Raw genomic sequence first — 18,576 nt, forward strand, 5'->3', positions numbered from 1 at the left:
GCCACTGGGGAGAGCTGTTGCCTCAGGGGGAAGCTACCTCATGTTACTCTGGTGGTGTTAGTACTGTTCTACCTATTGAGAAATCTGCATCAAAATAAGCATATAATGTACTTCCAGAAGTCTCGGAGTGAAAGTGAAAAGCTTGTAAATCATATTTGGTCTCTCACTCTATTTTACTTTCATCCCCTATTTTCCTCACCATTCCTTCACTCTTATCTGTCTACCTCCAGTGGGTTTGTCGAGCTGAAATAGAAGAACTAAATATCAGCACTATAGATCATTTTGACAGTTTAATTTCAATGGCTGATTATCAGTCAATTTGATAATTATATTGTCCAACCATCCAATTAATGTGTTCTATATTTACAATGATCATCAAGTAAGCTCTCCATTTTTGCATCATTTATCAAGGGTGAGATATTAGAACCACAAGAGACCTTGACAGTTTGTGTGTGAGGCTTCTTGACTGAGATATAAAAATCGATGTCTGTCTGTCTGTCGCCACGTTGACTATGTGCATCACCGTGTGGAGAAGTTGTCATTGGTCTTCCTCAATCCATTCCTTCACACTCAAAAGAGCGTATTCAAGAAATACAGAAAGAGCGAAACAGAGTGGGGGCGAACGAATGATTAAAGGATTTCATGCCTCCTCCTCGGCTTTACCGCTCTCCTGTCTGCCCTGTCTAGCTGGGAGGAAAGTGGTGCGCTGTGCCAGTGAGTTACTGACACACAAATACACAGAGCAGGAGATGCAGGGCCCAATCCATCATGACTTGAAGCCTCTGCTTCCTCTTCCTTGTTAGCCAGGCATCTCTCACACTCCCAGTACAAGTCAAGATCACCTAACAGGGGCAGCATTACCTTGTGCGTGAGATTAGGTAGCTCCGAATGGGACACGTTCAGATGGAGTGTTCCATCTGGAGCGTGGCAGCTTGGTGTTTACATGCCAGTGGTAATCAAATACAGCAGAGTTAGCTTTGACTCAGATACAATCCTTGCATCTGACCATCTGCAATCTGCTATAATCATATAGATGTACGCATTAACTGCAATTGTCTCTCTGTCTGGTTTTCAGTAGTTTGACAACTGTGTTTGCAGTCTATGCCTACCTTATCATGATGAAAATTCATATGAAGTCAGTTTGGTTCTTTCTCTTGCTAAAACTCCTAATTTTCTCTTGTCATTCCCTGTTTTCATGTGCACATTTGTGCCTTCAGGTTTATGGATGTGTGTGGGATTCAGGAATTGACAGTGTTTCCCCCCTAAAAATCAAAATATTAAGCAATTAAAACATTTCATGTCTGTTATTTACTTCATTTATGTGCAGTTGTTTCAGTTCATCTCAGTGTGAGTCTGAACATTTTGTTGTCATTCTCTCCTCCTGCTCCACGTGTGCGCACCTTAGCTCCTCCGCACGCACACTCATAGTCACTCACAGCAGAAACAGATTGACAACTTGTAATGTTAAGCACACTTAAAGTTCCTGCAAGGGTTATAAGTCTCTCTAAAATTTATGATGGACAGATGTCGACATCAAATGTCAGAAAGTCAGGCCAAAAATAGTTTGGTCTTTCGTTTTTTTGTTTTTTTTTTACGTGCGAATGCCAGCTGCTGATGATGGCATGGAAGCTAGGCCTGGCTAGGACAGTAGAAGCTTGTTATGTCATGTTGGTATGTATATATTATTAACAAAGTGAGAAAGATGTCTCATTAAAGGAAAATTTAATTCCAAATTCTGTTATTTATTCTTTGCAGATGACGTACCTCCCTACTTCAAGACAGAGCCGGTGCGTAGTCAGCTCCACCTGGAACGCAACAGGCTGGTGCTTACCTGCATGGCTGAGGGGAGCTGGCCACTGGAGTTTAAATGGATCCACAACACCACAGAATTAACACGCTTCTCACTAGAGTACAGGTGAGTACAACTGAATAATTTTGATTAAGAAAGAGAGAGAGCGAGAAAGAGCGACAGAGATGCAGATGAATGACTGATACAGGAAGGGAAAATGTGCTTTTGTATTTTTCACAGAGCTGTCATTTTTGTACAAGCATCCTTACTGTGACACAAAGCCAAAATGCAGTATACATTTTTCATTAAAATTGAGTCAGTGTATCCCATAGGCATATGCTATACTTTAATTAAAAATGTACCCAAATGTGTAATTTCATAGAAAATTTCATAGAAAAAAGTTATTTGCTCTAACTACAAAACTGGCTTAAGTAACTAAAAACCTTGCCAAATTGCAGAATAGCAGTTACTTCATTCTGTTCATTCATACCAGTTTATTAATTCAAATTGGCAAGAAAAGAACAAATCTTAAGTCTTGTGTAACAATGATATTTTTAGATAAAACATTTTGACTAAAAAGGTGGACATGTGAAATTAAGGTTAAATGAAACCTCACAATTTCAAATCTTTTGTTCACCTTTATAGTTTCTGTAGTAATTGCTTTCTGTCCCTATAGGGCAGTATATACATTTTTTTCATTATGGCCTACTAAATAAAGAAATAGCTCTTGCTGTTGTGCTTTTTCTTTCACCTCTGCCTCTCTCCCCCTTGTGGATCTGTGACCTCCATCACTGTCTCTGGAGAGGCAGTGAACAAGCGAAAGGTGTGAATGAGGGTTAGGGCACTAGATAAACCGTCTTTAATGGTAACTGGAAGATCCTAATCATGTGGCAAACATTGCTCTTATCTCAGACACCAGTGTGTCTGCACCAAGTGTTTCTGTGTATGTGTGTGTGCATGTGTATACGTGCAGACAGCGTTGCAAATGAAGCTCTCGAGGACTGAAAGAAAGTTCGTTGACACACACTTTGCTGATCTTAGCTGAACTGTTGTGTTCATATGTGAGAAAGAGAGTGCATGTGGAAACAACAGAGGCTCAACGTACAAGCAATATCAGCCTTGTTGATGGAGCTGGGGCTTTCTCCTGACAATCTCTGGAGACAGATAAGAGCAGAGTGGGAACAGGGGATAGGAAGGACAGAGGTGACACACAGATGCTGGAACAATTGATCAGAATGGACTGTACTTGAGAACTGTCTGGTAGAGCCTCAAGGCCCCTCTGACTGTGTTATTGGCTGAGTGATTGAGTGATAGAATGGGTGATTAAACAAGTAGTCAGGCACAAAGCTGTACAGGATCGTGTGTCTGTGTAAGTGAGTTTGTGTATACTGTATAAAAGCATGACTGAAGACATGCAGAATATTTTGAAAAAAACAACAAAAAAACAAAACAGAAAGATGGAGTTAATTGCTAAAATAAAGTGACTAAGATACCCTGCTCCTCAACAGAGACAATTTATCTATTACAACATATTTATACAGCCAGTATTGATTATGTAGCAGGTGAAGTGTTGCTTTTATTGAGTATTAGCAGCTGTGTAATTATGTGTGTTGAAACTGCAAAATATATTGATCTTTGGCAATTGTTCAACTTGAGGTGCTTTTGTTTTTTAGCAGTGCAGTCCATTTGTTTTCTTTCGGTTATATTATCAGCATTTGGCCAGCGCATGATGCAACATGCAACACAGAATCCTACCTGTCTGTATTTTGGGGTATAGCTCAGTGGCACTGGAAGAGGTTTTCAGATTTTATGATAATAAAATTGTACAGTCTAAACCCAGTAGAACTTTCTTTGAGATGCTTGATCTGTTAACATCTGGACTGGCTAGGAGACTCTGCATCTCCTGTCTAACAATGAAAAGGTCTGTTAGTGTAGCCAGATTTTATATGTGTAATAACTTTGTTGAATTAAACAATGTAATGCTGCTGGTACCTGACTTTTCCTGAAAGGCAAAGAAAACTGCCTTTTAGGAAAAGTCAGGTTCTGGTGATACATGGCCATGTTAACTTCACAGAAATTCTACTTATGGTATTTTGCTCTGAAATGTCCATAGACCTACTGTGCTGTAGTGTGTATTTACTGTTTAAATCTGTGGCGCTGTCCATGGTGCTGAAGTAGCAGACAGATTTGTAGTTAAGCTTTTTTCTCTCAGTTCCATCATTCTGCCAGTATTACCTTGAATGTATGCTATTCTCTAAACTGTATACTATGAACTGAATCAATATCAGTACACATTTCTATACTATATTGTACGTATACTCTATATATGATCAAAGTAACAATGTGTAGTTGAAAAAGACTGAGAGGATCATAAAAACACAAGACAAGAACCTTATTAAAAGACAAAAAAATAATACAACGGCCTGCACCAATAGGAGCCAGGATTATTATTTTGAGTCAACATCCACTTGTCCTCAATTTCTATTGTAAGAACGTACATGAAGTGTTTCTCAGAAGGACTTGTGCATTCACTGCTTCTTGGATTGCACTGCACTAAAAAAACATTTTGATCCGCAAGTACCCTGATAAGAAGAGGGAGTGTATTTCTTACCATATTTCAGTTGTACAAAATGAAGGAATTTGATGTGAAAAGTTAATTAGCCTGTTGTTTCATCCAAAATTGGATGTCCCCCCTCTTCAAAACTCATTACTGCACTGCTGGTATTGCTGGTGGAATAAATTTAACTCGTTAGTAGAGAAGTCCATCCTGCACAAAGAGATATAAATATACCAAAATACTAACAGACGAGGTGACAGTTTTCCTCAAATCAGATCAAATAGTGTTTCTGTGTGTCTCTCTGTGTGTGTGTGTGTGTGTGTGTATGTATGTGTGTGTTTGTTTGTGTGTGGGTATGCAGTCCTCCTCATTGCTTGAGTCAGCCTTTCTCTGCGCCAGGAGCCCTTGAGCAGAGCAGACCCCCATATTAATGAGGTTATGGTAAAGGTCCCCAGTGCTGAGTGCTGTTTTAAATATTGACACCATGCGACTTGACCTTGTGTCCTCTGGCAGCCGATCAATACTGCAAGGTATGTGCATGCGCAGGCATCACTATTCAGTATGTAGCTGTGTGTGTGTGTGTGAGAGAGAGAGAGAGAGTGTGTGTGTGTGTGTGTGAAGGAGAGAGAGTGAGAGAGAGTGCTGGAAGAAGTAAGAGAGTGGCACAGTTTTAGCGATCTGCTGTGGAGAGTGCCACTCCTGGGAGAGAACCGGCTCAGCATTGACTGCTGTCAGATAACAGCAATATCACCTGCACACCATTTGAGAGTCAACCAGCCTCACTCACGTGCAATCACTCATGTATTCACAGCATTTGGCTGGCATCACACTTTCTTTGTTACCAAATAATCTTTTAAAAGATTTATCTCCAAATTGAAATTCTACTTAATTAAGATTGAAGATTATATCCAATACAATTAAGGATTTTTGAACTCATCAGCCAGAGATTCATCCCACACACAGTGCTTCAGTGGATCAATTAGTTTATAAATACACAGCATAGCACCACAGCTTCCTGTCACATGACCAAAACCTCAAGGGCGATTACCTGGTACACCACCAGTCTTTATGCTGCTGATTAACCTAGAAACTTAATTAAGAAAGTTAATTATTAATCAAACCTCAAGAGTCATTTTTGTTTGTCAACTTGTTCTCGGCTGGGTTGGCGGAGTGTAGCCTCTGTTTCCTGTAGGGAATCTAAACTTTCCCCCAATTTTCATATTGTAATGAGATGGACGGACAGAAATAATAACAGGAAAAAAAGTATAAAAGGACTCTACAAAGGCAGGAAAACAAAGCAGATGTAATCTAATCACCAGTCACTCACAGAAGAAAATGAAATGGCATTATGGAGAGGACATGACAGCCCCAGCATCACAAGTTTATTCTGATTGACTTTTCATCTCTGTGTACTTACTGTCCCTTGTTGTTGTCAATTTTTGAGGAGTGAAAATTAGTTTTCACTACAATGCAGTTCCAACAAAAGAAGTGCTTTCTTGGTCAACACTGCTTTTCATAGTCAAGGCAGAAAAAAAAAAAAAAAACACATAGAAAATGAGATTAACATTTTGACAGCCAGAGTGTCACACTGGTCTCTCCTGTAATGACTGGTATCTGTAAAATGTGACAATGTGTTCAAAAAGAAGCCTGTAATACATTTGGATTGTGTGGAAAAACATGTTTTTTGTAAGCAATAGACAAGTGCTATAGATAGATATATAGATGAAGTTGTAGTCATCTGTTTCCTGAAAATCCTCATTCCCCATCTTCCAGCCTCTCGTCACACTCTTGGTCTCTCTCTCATCCTTCTTTGTTCATCCTGTCTGCCTCAGTTTAATCCACTCATACATGAACCACTGCTGAGTATCCATATTTATTTTTTTAAATAAATATAATTTCATGGTGGCTCTGAACAAATTAACACAAGTTCAGTGTAATATTATTCCATGTCTGGAGGGAGGAGATGACGAGCTCAGCTTGCTAACTAGATGAAGATGACAGAAAAATAGGAGGGAATGTAGTGGTAGATGACAACATGTTCTGTCTTTGTGTGTGTGTGTACATGCATGTGTATGTGTGTATGTGTGCAAAATGATATCTGCCTGTGAACTCTACACATCAACAAGTATTCTGATGATGTGGTAGACGATTGAGTGTTAAACCATTTTCTTTAATGAATAAATATTACTTCCGAACCTAACTTAAGACAGGATTGGATATTGTTCTGTTAATTGTTTTTCCTCTCTCCCTCCCTCTCTTAATGTTTACTGGTTCCAACTCTTGCCACATAATCTCAGCAAGAATAGATACCAAATTATGTTCAAAGAAAAAAAAAAAACACCTTTATTTTCAGCCAATTTGGCTGCCATAGACAGTAATTTGTCATAAACAATCCCAAAATCCCCAAAATGAGAACAAATTGGACACTGTTACAATCTTCCTTTCATATTTTTCTTTTTGTATTCTCCATGAATAACTCAAACTTACAGCCAAAACAGTTTGTTCGTTTGCATGTTGCAACCAGGTAGATGTTCTGTGTGTGTGTGTGTGTGTGTGTGTGTGTGTATACATATACGTGTGTGTGTATAAATCAGAAGGAAAGTTAAGTTGCACGCATGGAAAAGGAAAAGAGATGAGGAATAAACAAAGCATCAAACCTTGAGATTCAAATTTCACTCTCATTTTACATTTAATCCTCCCTGTATGTTGTTTTCTTCAGTTTGGCACTATTCAGCACACCTCACAAATCCACACGTTGCTCTTACTGCTGCTGCTCTTGCTGTTTCTCAGTTCCAGATTCCATTGTTTCATCACGTTGAGTGAAATTTTGATATATTATTGTGCCAGTTTGCAACAGCACTTCTCTAATGAATCTATGTGCATTTCCTCCACATGCTCTTATTTCTATTTTTCAAAAGGCCAGTGGAGACTGTGGAGAGCACTTTAACTGTGAATAAAAGTATTAAATGAAAACTAAATGAAATAAATAATAAAACACGTGGAGCCACTTAACTTGATGAGATGACAGGTCCTTGAAAAATCTTGTGTTATATATTCATGTACAGAATGTGAGATAATAGACTTTCCAATCCGTAAGCAACAGAAATTGTCTTTTGTCATCCATTTTGTCACCATGTTAGTTCTAATAAGATCAGCGATATTCTTGCTAAGGAGAAAGAGTAGCAGTAACATCCAGTTTCAGGCAAAAAAAAAAAAAAACTTGCTTGCTCTTGGATCTGCACTTGAAACACATCATGTGAGGACATCATGCAGGGCTCGGACAGAGCCAGCCAGGCAGCATCTCTCGCTGGATGACCTTAATGGATTCCTCTCTGTAACTAAAAACGTCCATTTTCTATCTCCCTGGCATTCTTCTCCACAGCCCCAAGACACAATAGATTTTTTTTAACCTTCTCTCTACCCCCTTGCCATTGCTCACTCCTTGTTTTCTATGGTGGAGTGGAGTGAGTCAGAAAGTGTAACTGAGGGGGTGAGAGAGAGAGAAAACAGCCTTTGTTTTGCATGTACTGTGTTTGTATATGTCTGAATGAGTTTCAGGGTCATTGTACCGTCAGCAGGTACAACTGCTTTTCTAAAAGGCGATCCAGAGCCAGCACTATGGAACTTTTCTGTATGAGCACAAGGTCGTGTGATAACATCAACAACTAGACTCAGTGTTCAACTGTTCACCTTAAACAATTTTCTCTGACATCATGACTATATGAGGATGTCCTATTTAAAAGGATGTGTTATGAGTAGTTATGTTTCTTTGAACTATCATACTGGGACACAGCTGACACAGAATGGTAAGATTTTGCCCAATAGTGTGTCTACAGTTTGATAGAAACATACTGATGAGGTTTAGAGGGTGCAGTCAGTGTTACTGTCTTGCTGCTTCTGTCTGATTTAAACTGACCAACACAATCCTCTAAAAGAAAATTAATGGCTGTTGGTATCACATCGTACAGTGATTACAGTACACAACCTGTGTCACAGAATTGATAGAAAAGTGCAGCAATGAAAAACTAAAGTCTTTGCAAGCATCCAAGATTAGTGTTAGATCCTTTGGAATGTAGAATTATACACAATAGCAGCATGAGTTGAGAAATGAAGTCATTCGGCTGATCATCACCTGATTTAATTAAGCACCCACTCACAAACCAGAGCTGCCTGGTTTCAAACATCAAGCTGTTTTTGCTGCTGCTACTTTCTCTTGTTCTAAAAATGTTCAGGACTGGAGCCAATGCAATACCTACAGCACTGTCTCCTAGAAATGACTAATATATCCAACCAGTTCTGCCGCCCAAGTTGTATTTTGTGCAAAAAAACAGAGAAAACATTGTAAATTAACAATGATACTGAATGAAATTTTCCCTTACGATATCTGCTTTGTCATTACAATATTTATGCATAACTAAGACACAATTAACCATTTTCTCCAGTATGCTCAGGCATCCACAGCACCTAGCAAAGGTTATGAAAAGAGTCTTAGTTACATACTGAAAAAGTCAATAGTGGCTTAAAAGATGAGACATAAAGTGCTTGCCAACTGAAATCACATCTAGTCATCCTCTTTTTGCAGTCAAAAATAATGTCAACATGTTTTTAAATGTATTGTTAATAGTTTTATATTATCAAAAGGAAGAAAAAAGGTGTTTAGGGAAATGTCCCTTTTTGTCTCAGGTGGCTGGAGGGGCATGTGTCTGTGTTTGATTGACAGCAGCTGGCAGGCTGAGCTCCAGTATAGATCTTGTGTGCAACAGTAGCAGCAGGGGAACGGTTGAGACCAGGTAAACAGACTTAAGCTTAGAGGGCATGAGCATTCAAGAGTATGGACCACACCAGCATCTAAACTAGCTAATTGGCTCTCGAGCATACCATGTCTGTTCATGCTTGTAAGTTGGGTAAGAAGGAGACCTCAGCAGGAAAGCTAATGTGCATTGTTCTTCAAAGTCTGTGGCTGTAGTGTTGTGTAGCAGGCTGCTGTCCGTCAAACAAATTCTCCATTTACATAGATGAAGATTCCAATGAATTAATGTAAAGATACGGGGCACCATCATTAAACCTATAAAATATACATTTTATCCCATTTTTTTCTCAAAGGAGAACATATTTTTGTTAGTGTTGGCCATCAGAGATTTCTCTGTATAGAAGTCTATGTAACTCTGGGGCAATCAGCTTTTACTAGGATCATAGCTGGTGAATTGTAGAGAGAGCATAATAATAAAGCAGACAAATCAATATATAACAAGGAGTGACAAAGCACAGTTGGCAATTGTTTGTGTATATTGTCTCCATCAGACAGTTGTCCAGCAGTTTTATCCTTAGAAAAGATATGTGGAGGCTGTCCCTCTTGGCCTGTGGACAAATTACCCTCTATTGATTTCCAGTAGCTTAAGCCAGTAGTCCCCATTACCTGTCATGTGTTGTATGTGGTGGGTATTAACACGAGAGAACAAGATCAGGGTGAAGACTCTCCTGAAGAGTTTAGAAGACATCACAGTATGTGATTCAATACACTTTCAAAGGACACCTCTTCAAAAATATTGAATACATCATTGATTTTCTTTTGAAAATGAGCTGCTTTCAGAAATCATCTATAGCTCAGTGAAGAGCTGGAAAAGTGTATGTTCGATTTTGTGTCAATGTATTTGTCACACAGTGGCATTTCGCGTGACTTGTTTTCTGTGATGGATATTTTAAGTCATGATATGAACAGCACAAGCATATAATCATCCTATTAGAATAATTACACACATCAATCCATCATGATCCATAAAATAAATAAGTAATTAGGCTGTCAGAAGTAATAATTTGCCACTGCTGCTGCTTTTGTTTATATGGTACTAGAAGCTGTTAAAGTGTATACACAAGGCTGCGAGTGAACTCATTAATGAAAGTAAAGTGACATCAAACTGTTATAAGGGGGTGATGACCTTTTCATAAACTCCAAACAATAACAATAGAATACAAAAGCATCATTACAACTGAGCCGTGACATGCTGTAGGATGCGTCTGCTTTTATTATGAGCTTTAAAATAATTGTTGCATGACGTGATGCACTGCAAAAGATACACTTTTAGGTCAGGTTTCAAATTACTTGCTGTGTTTAGCAGAGAAATGACATGAACCCAAATGACGGGAAAAATCTTTAAAACGATAGTAAATGCATTGATGCAAGGGATAAAAGATGTGAATGTCATTATCAGACCATCCCAGATTTATGACGCTTTATAATGTATCATGATTTATTCTCATCCAGTTACGATATAATTGCAATGTCCTTGTGAGGTGTATGTGAGGGTTTATAATCTTCCTGCATAACCAACAATTTAAGTAAAATGTTATTGGAGCTAACCTCCGGCACAGGCATGATGTTATTATAGCAACAGTCACTATAAAGTGGACTGCAGCCATCTTCCATCAAGGATTATAGCTTTGCCAATCATCCCCCCAGCATCTTTATCTTTCCCTCCCTTTTTCTCAGTCCCTTTCCATCTTCTCCATCCTCTGCCTTCCTCCCTCTTTAGCCCACTTTATAACCAGTCCCCTCTTTCTCTCGTCCCTCTAGCCGTCAGCCTGCCGCTCCTCCGTCTAATCATTTTTCCTGAGTGGGGCTAATTAAAGGGGATCTGACGGAGTGCGCTGACCACAGGAACATCAATCAATCTCTGTCCAACACAGCGAGCCCCCGCTGACTCCCCCAACCTGCTGCCAGCGCGCAGCTCCGCAAAGGTTAATTGTATTCATTATATAAGGGACAGGGCGAAAGAGGGAGACAGTGAGCGAGACTGTGAGAGAGAATACTGTCTAAAGTCACCCTGAAGATTCTGGCTTTGGGGTGAATTCTCAGTAGGCCTCAGCGGGGTCAAACTTGGAGCACCAACACCACCTGTCATCTACTTCTCTCTTAATATCTGAGTCTTCTCCACACAACTCCAATGTGACTAGCACCTTTGTCACTCCCTTCTCTAACCTGCTATTCTATCATTTATTCACCTCATCTCCCTTCCATCCCTGCATAACACATATACGTAATTGTATTAATTTAGTTGATGGAACATATGAAGGGAGTCACACATCATTAATAGAACCTCCTGATTAGTTGATTAAGCCTCAACAGACTTTGGGCTAAAACTCATTTAGTCCTTGGGGTCCAACTGACGCCGCTGCTAATGAGGTTTGATACCGCTTCATTTTTTGTTATAGATATTAACAGCCTTCCAACACACCCAACCATTTGTTATAGCAGCACTATTTCCATTCGCGAGCAGCTGTCTCCAAAGCACGGAGGCAACTTTCAAGGCATTTTCAAGTGATCAAAATAACACAGGTGAAACTGTGCTATGTGCTGACATTAAGAATTTGGCACATAATCAGACTGAATTACCATTTTGGTTCATTTTAGCCATTAGGCATTTTCAGTTTGGGACAGGGAGATGTTGTTCTGGATTAACCAATCAGGAACAAGACATTAGGTGGAGCCTGGGGGGGGGGGGGGGGGGGGCAAAACACAGGGCCTTGACACAGGACACCACTGTTTGTTTCCAGTGTGAATAATAATAATAACCAACATTGTTTCTTTTGCTTTCCACAATTCCACAACCTTAACTGCATGTTTCTTATTGTAACCATGATGACAAAGGTCCTCTAACCTCAAGGAAGTATTTATTTTAACCCAAACCACAAACTTTTCATAAATCTAACCAAGTAGTTTTTGTGCTTAAACCTAACCGTATCGTGACTGTTTCACAAACTACATCGCATGTTCATTATTGTCACCCTGATGAAAGTCTCATATATCTGCTGCTGGTACACTCCTATTGGTCACATCACAAGGGTAGGGGCAAACCACCTGTTTGGTTGAGGACATGTGTGTTTCAGAGATCTGGAACCAGACCACTAGCGAGGGTTGCATTGATGTCCTTTTTTGATGTTAGTGACAAAGCAAACCAACAGGTGGCTGCTATGAATTAATGTTACTTGTGTCTTGCACTTTGCAATGTGGCCAGAAATTTGAGAGTGGATAAACATAACAAATGCAGATGCTTCCATACCAAGTGGCAGGGGGTAACTGAACGGTTTAATGAGTATAATGAGTGTTGGCTCTCTCCGCTACTATCATTGGAACATGGTGTTCCATTAAGTTCAGAGACTTGGGAACTCTCAGCACATTGAAGTTGTTCTGATGGCTCCTGGTTGGATGTTGTTTTTTCCTTTAGTTTGTCACCCATTGGTATTTATGTATATTTGATCATTTGTAACATTACTCTGAACAGCCCTAAAGGCATCAGATGCCTGGTACTACTTTAAAGCGGGATTTTTGTCAGACTGATCAAAATCACAGGCACTTCAAAAAATAATCTGGTTCTCTGTGGACAGGTTTGTTAAAATATTAAAATTTCATATTAGATTTCATCTCATAAAATTTGTTTGGTTAGCTAAATTTTCACAGCGTCCTAGAAAGTATCTTTTTATTTTGCTTTCTTCTCTCTTTAGCCTGTGGCAGTCTCTGAAAAGTTGTGCCAAAATTTTTTTTTAAAAATCTGTTTATACATTTGTAGTGAACTGCTGAGCAGTCAAGAGGAGTGCTGTTTTTCACAACAGCATACACAAATATTAATGCCTTTTTAGAGGAACAATTGTCATGATGGCTCCTGTTATATGACTGCCTAGTTCTCAATTTTAGCCAAACTTCTCTGTGAACAGCTTGTTAAAAGTGCCTCTAAACTGCTTCTCTTTTATTCACTTGCACATTTGTTGATGCAAAGAAAAAACTAAAGGTTAAATCACAAAAAACCCAACTTTTTAGACAAATTGCATTTGGTTACTGTAGAGACCATTATTACCTATCACTGTGGATTATGCTCAGACGTTCTGCCTGGCAGTGTGCTAAGCACTCTTCAGTACATATCGTGCAGAAATGTGACAGCAAAAACGACAAGCACACGCCTAGTGGCAACTGTTTTACTTTCCAGAAGAAGTATTTATTTTGACAAGAATTTGATGTGCTAGAGTGACTCAAATTAAACATGTACAACTGCTGTAGGCTAATTCACAACTTCTACATGTTGCGATACCATCTAACATGCCATTAGAGACTGTCTGTGCAACCACTTTAACAGTTGGCTGCTCCGTGTAGCTCCCACTGCACCACCATTTATTAGTTATTCGAAAGCTGTTGAGAAGTTGATGCCTGGTGATCTGAACAGCCTGGATGCCTCATCTCTGAAATGAAGTACTTGAATGACTCAAACATCTAATGACTCAAACACTATCCTGGTGCAGTTATGGTCATATTTTAGATATACGCCCTAGTGTTGATCCCAAATGAGTATCCATAGGAATCTCTTCCTTGAAGCTAATAGACTGGTCGTTCATTCACAAGTGATGCTTTCTAACTGTGGAATCTACAAACTGTTATACCTACACACAAAGGACCTTTAGGGTTTCAGTATGCTTGAAACAAACTAGTTTGTACGACTTGTCATTTTGAATGGCCACTTATAATCATCATACTATCCTCTTGGCTGAATCACACTCTGTGAGTAGCTGTCTCTCTCTCTACAAGAGCTGTGTTTCTTTTGCGTCTTTGTAGTCTCAATGCAGTGAATCATACAAGTAAGGATAGTAGTGAGCACTTTTTGAAAGTGCCTCCTCAGAGGCATTCATGAAAAAATGTGGACTCATGGATGTCCAAATCCAAGCATACTGATACTTTTACATGTTACCTAACATCTCTACCATGCAAGTGAGAAAAATTGTACATTCACTGAACTGAAACACAGAAGAACAGTGTATATTCCTCATGATCCCCAGCTTCTAGAGCCAGTAGTGCTGTCGTTATAACAAACATGCCAAACTCTGTTCAGAATTCCTGGTATTTTCAAGTTTCCTCACTGGGTATCATAGATGAGCACTGATTTTCAATTATTTCTAAGTTCTTCTAATGGATTTGGCATCTTTTTGTAGTAGATTGTCCACATTCACCAAAGTTACATAGTACAAGAGCAGGCGTTCGGGGCAAAAGGAAAATAGTTGCTTTAAATGTGCACTATTGTAAGTATGTTTTTAACTGTATTTACATGTTTTCAAAACTGTGTTATTGTAAATAGTATAGAATAACATAAGTAGTATTTTTTACTGTGATTTCACATTTGTCTATGGCAACTTGCAAGACAAATTTTAATTATAGCATTACTGGAGCAATTGCAAAATAAATAAGAGCTAGTATTTTTACCATCCTCACTTACCACTTATTCTCTTGGCATCAGATGTGTCTTAAGATATGGCATACCTCAAGTCAGAGGTTAGTCTACATAGTGCAGTCCTTGTCACACAGCAGCTATGTAAAGTATATGTTACGCTGCCTCCGAATGGCAGGGAGGCAGTACTGCCTCCACAGCTGGACACTGAAATCAAGGTCATGGAGGGGGTGTCAGCATCTGGGGACATTTAGCTTCAACCTTCGTCCCAGTGGATTTTGTGGAAATGTGCTTGTGCGTGTGTATGTTTGCATAGAGGACATTTTAGAAGTGTTTGTTGTCTGCGCCTGTCTACGTAAGTGTGTGTCTTGGGGGAGAGCTTCTCTGTGGTAGCTGGGTTAGCCTCTTGTGCATCATTATCACTGGAATAAACAACAGCTAAGCTCCGATGTCCTCTGTGCCCTTGTTCCTCTATTAGGTCTTAAGTGTGTGTGTGTGTGTGTGTGTGTGCTTACAAATTTACAAGCAAGCGCACATGCACTCACATAAGAACCCTTTTGATTTCTTCTTTTGTCTTAATTAGGTTACCAGTTCATTGTGATTTAAGAGAATTCTAATTTGTGTCTTATGTCTGTGTGCTTATTAAAGGTACCTAATCCCTTCACTGGACCGCTCCCATGCTGGGATTCTACCGCTGCATCGTCAGGAATCGGGTGGGAGCCCTTCTACAGAGGCGCACAGAAGTACAGGTGGCCTGTAAGTATCCACAAGGGATGCAGGTGAAACACAGATAAATGGATAAATAAATGGATGAATGATGGAGAGTGAGAGAGGAGCGTGTGCATGTTTGTGTGTGTGTGTGTGTGTGTGTGTGTGTGTGTGTGTGTGTGTGTGTGTGTGTGACTGCCTGCAGAGTACACAGTATGCCCACACTCTGTTTGGTTGCCTTTGTATCAAGGACTGACAAGGGAGGGACAGATCCTGGCAGGGTGAAAGATCTACCTGCATCTCATTCGGGGTGTTATCAACCCGGACAGCTGTTCCACTCAGCATTCTCATTAGATTGATATTGTTGCCGTGGTTGTTTTTAACTTTGCTTCATTTCAATATGACCGTCGCTTATTTCATTCTCTCTCTTTTGTCAACAACATCTGTCGTTTCTTGGCGAAAATGGGGCTCAGATGCACCGTGTTTCGGAACATTTTCAGCGCCAGTTTCAAGGCCGCCCGGCTCCCTTGTCTTGTTAACGAGCTATTACAGACGCGCCGCAGAGGTGTCTGGAGCGTTGTCACATCGAAGCCACCCCCACCCCCCATAGGCGAAAACCGTCCTACAACCATTATCCTGCCTTCCCAGGATACGCCAGGTTCATTGGTTTCCCCTTGTTCCAGCGACATTTGAGTGGATGTGACACACCGCTGTACCTGACTGAACAATGCAGCTAACCAGGCGTGAGAGAGAAAGAGAGGGGAGAGAGACAGAGAGGATTTAACAGCCCCACTGGTCCACTTCTTTAGTATTGGGCAAACATAGTGCTGTTGCTGTTGCCAGCTCCTTCCTCCTGCATGTTCTCTCTCCTCCAGCAGTCTAACTCTTTGTAGCTTCCATCACAGTTTCTTTTTGTTGCTTTCCTCCCTCTCTCTTGGACTTTGTCTGTTGTCTGGCCACCACTGCCTTTCTATTTATTTCTTGGCTTCCACCCCACTGTTTTTCAGTTTCTCTTTATTCCCACCTCTTCCATTTCCATAATTCTCTTCTTCCCCCTCATCAGTTGCTCATGAAGGGGTAATGGATACTGAGGCAGAGTAAAAAGGAGAATTAGGACACCTGCAGAAGAAATGGATGAGATAGACAGGGGAGGGAAAGGGAGAAAAAAAGATAGAAAGGGGGAGATGGGGGAGATCTCTTTTGGAAGCTATTCCATTGAGGCAGCACAATTAGGATTGCGGAGACACACCTCGGAGAAAGGAAAACATGCAGAGGCATTAGAGATTAGGGAAGGGGAGGAGGACATCACATTGCCGAAACTGCAGATCAAAAGTCAGGGGATTTGCACACTTCCCAGATTTTCATTTAAGCTAAGCACCACAGCTGCACCGCAAAGCCAGATTACCTTTTTTATTCTCTTTGAAAGAGAGCGAGAGAAAGAGAGGGAAGGAGAAAAGATTGCCATCGATGCACAACCACTCCAACATCCCTAGTTCAAAGCCCCAGACCTTGATCCCTACATGTTCCAAAGATATTATTATTTCTAAACTGTGTTAGAACTTAATAGAGTGTTTGATGTGATGTGCATATGATTTCAGCAGAGTTTTCTTTATTGTTTCCACTGAATTGGAAAAGGCAAATATACGATCCTTTCGTCGCCAAAAAAACAATCTTAAGGTATTCAGCTGTCACTTCTTTAAAACCAGTCTGCACTTTCTCTTTCCATCAGCGTTAGAGGGAATAAAAGACAAAGTCTGCTCGTTACTGCTGTCCTAAAATGGTTTACAGTCAACATTAGCCAATATGATTGAATCAGAGAATTACACAGCTGAAACTGAAAACAACAACTGAAGTTAAAATCCAAATAAAATCAAAATCAAAACCTCCTAACATGCCTGTAGATCTCACTTACAAATAGGCTGAGCATTGATTAGGAATGTTCTCAGTATTTTATGTCAGTTTTTAAGATATAATGGGGCAGGAGAGGAATAAACCACTGTAACAAATGATATGTATTAGGAGATGATAGAATAGTAGCAGGGTTGGTCATCTACAATGTTGAGTAATGCACACATTTAGAGTGTGATCAAGATTGATTGCCCTCGATGCATCCACACAGGAGGACACAGAATATGAATATGAGTCAATTTAGCGTCCCCTCTGTCCCTCTGTGAGTCATTACATCTTGGTTCCTTCGAGCCTTTCTTGACGTACTGTGAAACCATGGCAACAACACTTTGCTGTCCATCAAAGCAGCTCGATGTAACATTGCAGAACAGAAAGCAGATGGCAAAAGCTCAGTGGGCACCAAAAGTCAGATTCATGAAAGAAAAGAAAACATTTTGCCTGTTACTTAAGATACCCTTTTCTTTTCCCACTCTGTCGCTGTTTTCTCTGTTCATGTGTGTGTTGTTTGTTTATTTTCCTGTAGTTATGGGCAGTTTTGAGGAAGGTGAACGCACCCAGTCAGTCTCCCAGGGAGAGGGCGCTGTTATCCCAGCACCGCGCATTCGTAGTTTCCCCCAACCACAAGTCACCTGGTTCAGAGATGGGCGCAAGATTCCACCAGCAGTCGCATGTAAGTCTATTTTTTCATTTTTCTTTTACCTGTGTTTGTTCCCACTGAGTCCTTTCTGTTCTTTACCTTGTATTTGTTTTTTTGATGCTGTGAATACTTTTTGTGCTTTCTTTGTTTCTTTGTTGAGGTTTGAGTGCTTTAGTTTGAGAGCGTCTGTTCCTACCTGCCTTTTCATTCATCTTGCTACATTTTGTGCTTTTGGAGAGTTTGTATTTTTTGTGCAGAACAAGGGCCAAGACCAAAGCAGTTTTGGCACTGTGTGAAATGGGATCACCCCTATGCTCCTCATTTTTATTTCATAAGAGGACCCAGACCAAACACCTTTATCTAAGCTTATCTATGTCTCTGTCGCTTTCTTGTTTTCCTGCCCATGTCTCTCTTCATTTTGGTCTCAAAATTGGAGGCTGTGTTTTCTGAGGTCAGCTATCAGTGTTTGCCAGCCAGCAGCGGGGGTGTTCGTCATCAGGGCCCAGTAGAGCTAGTGAACACTGGAGCTTCTGACAGCCTCAAATAGGATTGTTGTTTTGCTTTCCTATCCCGTTCATTTAAAGTGGAGGGGTGTAAATGGAGAGGTGGATTGGGAAAGAAGTATTCTCTCTCCGATTTGCTGTGTGGCCCAAGAAAAGAGCAGCAGCCAAATTGGTGCTTAAGTTGCTTGGGTTTTGTTTCTAAATGCTCCAATTTTATTGAGATTTTCAAGCTTATACACTATTAAAAGAGTATTTCACTGCTGTGGCAT

The 18,576-nt window shown here is 40.2% G+C and overlaps 1 pseudogene; it reads left to right on the forward strand.

Annotated features, from left to right (window-relative positions):
- Positions 1-626: 626 nt before the first annotated feature.
- LOC108879777 (protein sidekick-2-like) lies at positions 627-17,837 on the forward strand (annotated as a pseudogene).
- Positions 17,838-18,576: the final 739 nt, after the last annotated feature.

The sequence above is a fragment of the Lates calcarifer genome, unplaced genomic scaffold (assembly GCF_001640805.2).
Source record: "Lates calcarifer isolate ASB-BC8 unplaced genomic scaffold, TLL_Latcal_v3 _unitig_734_quiver_2693, whole genome shotgun sequence".
Taxonomy (NCBI): Eukaryota; Metazoa; Chordata; class Actinopteri; family Centropomidae; genus Lates; species Lates calcarifer.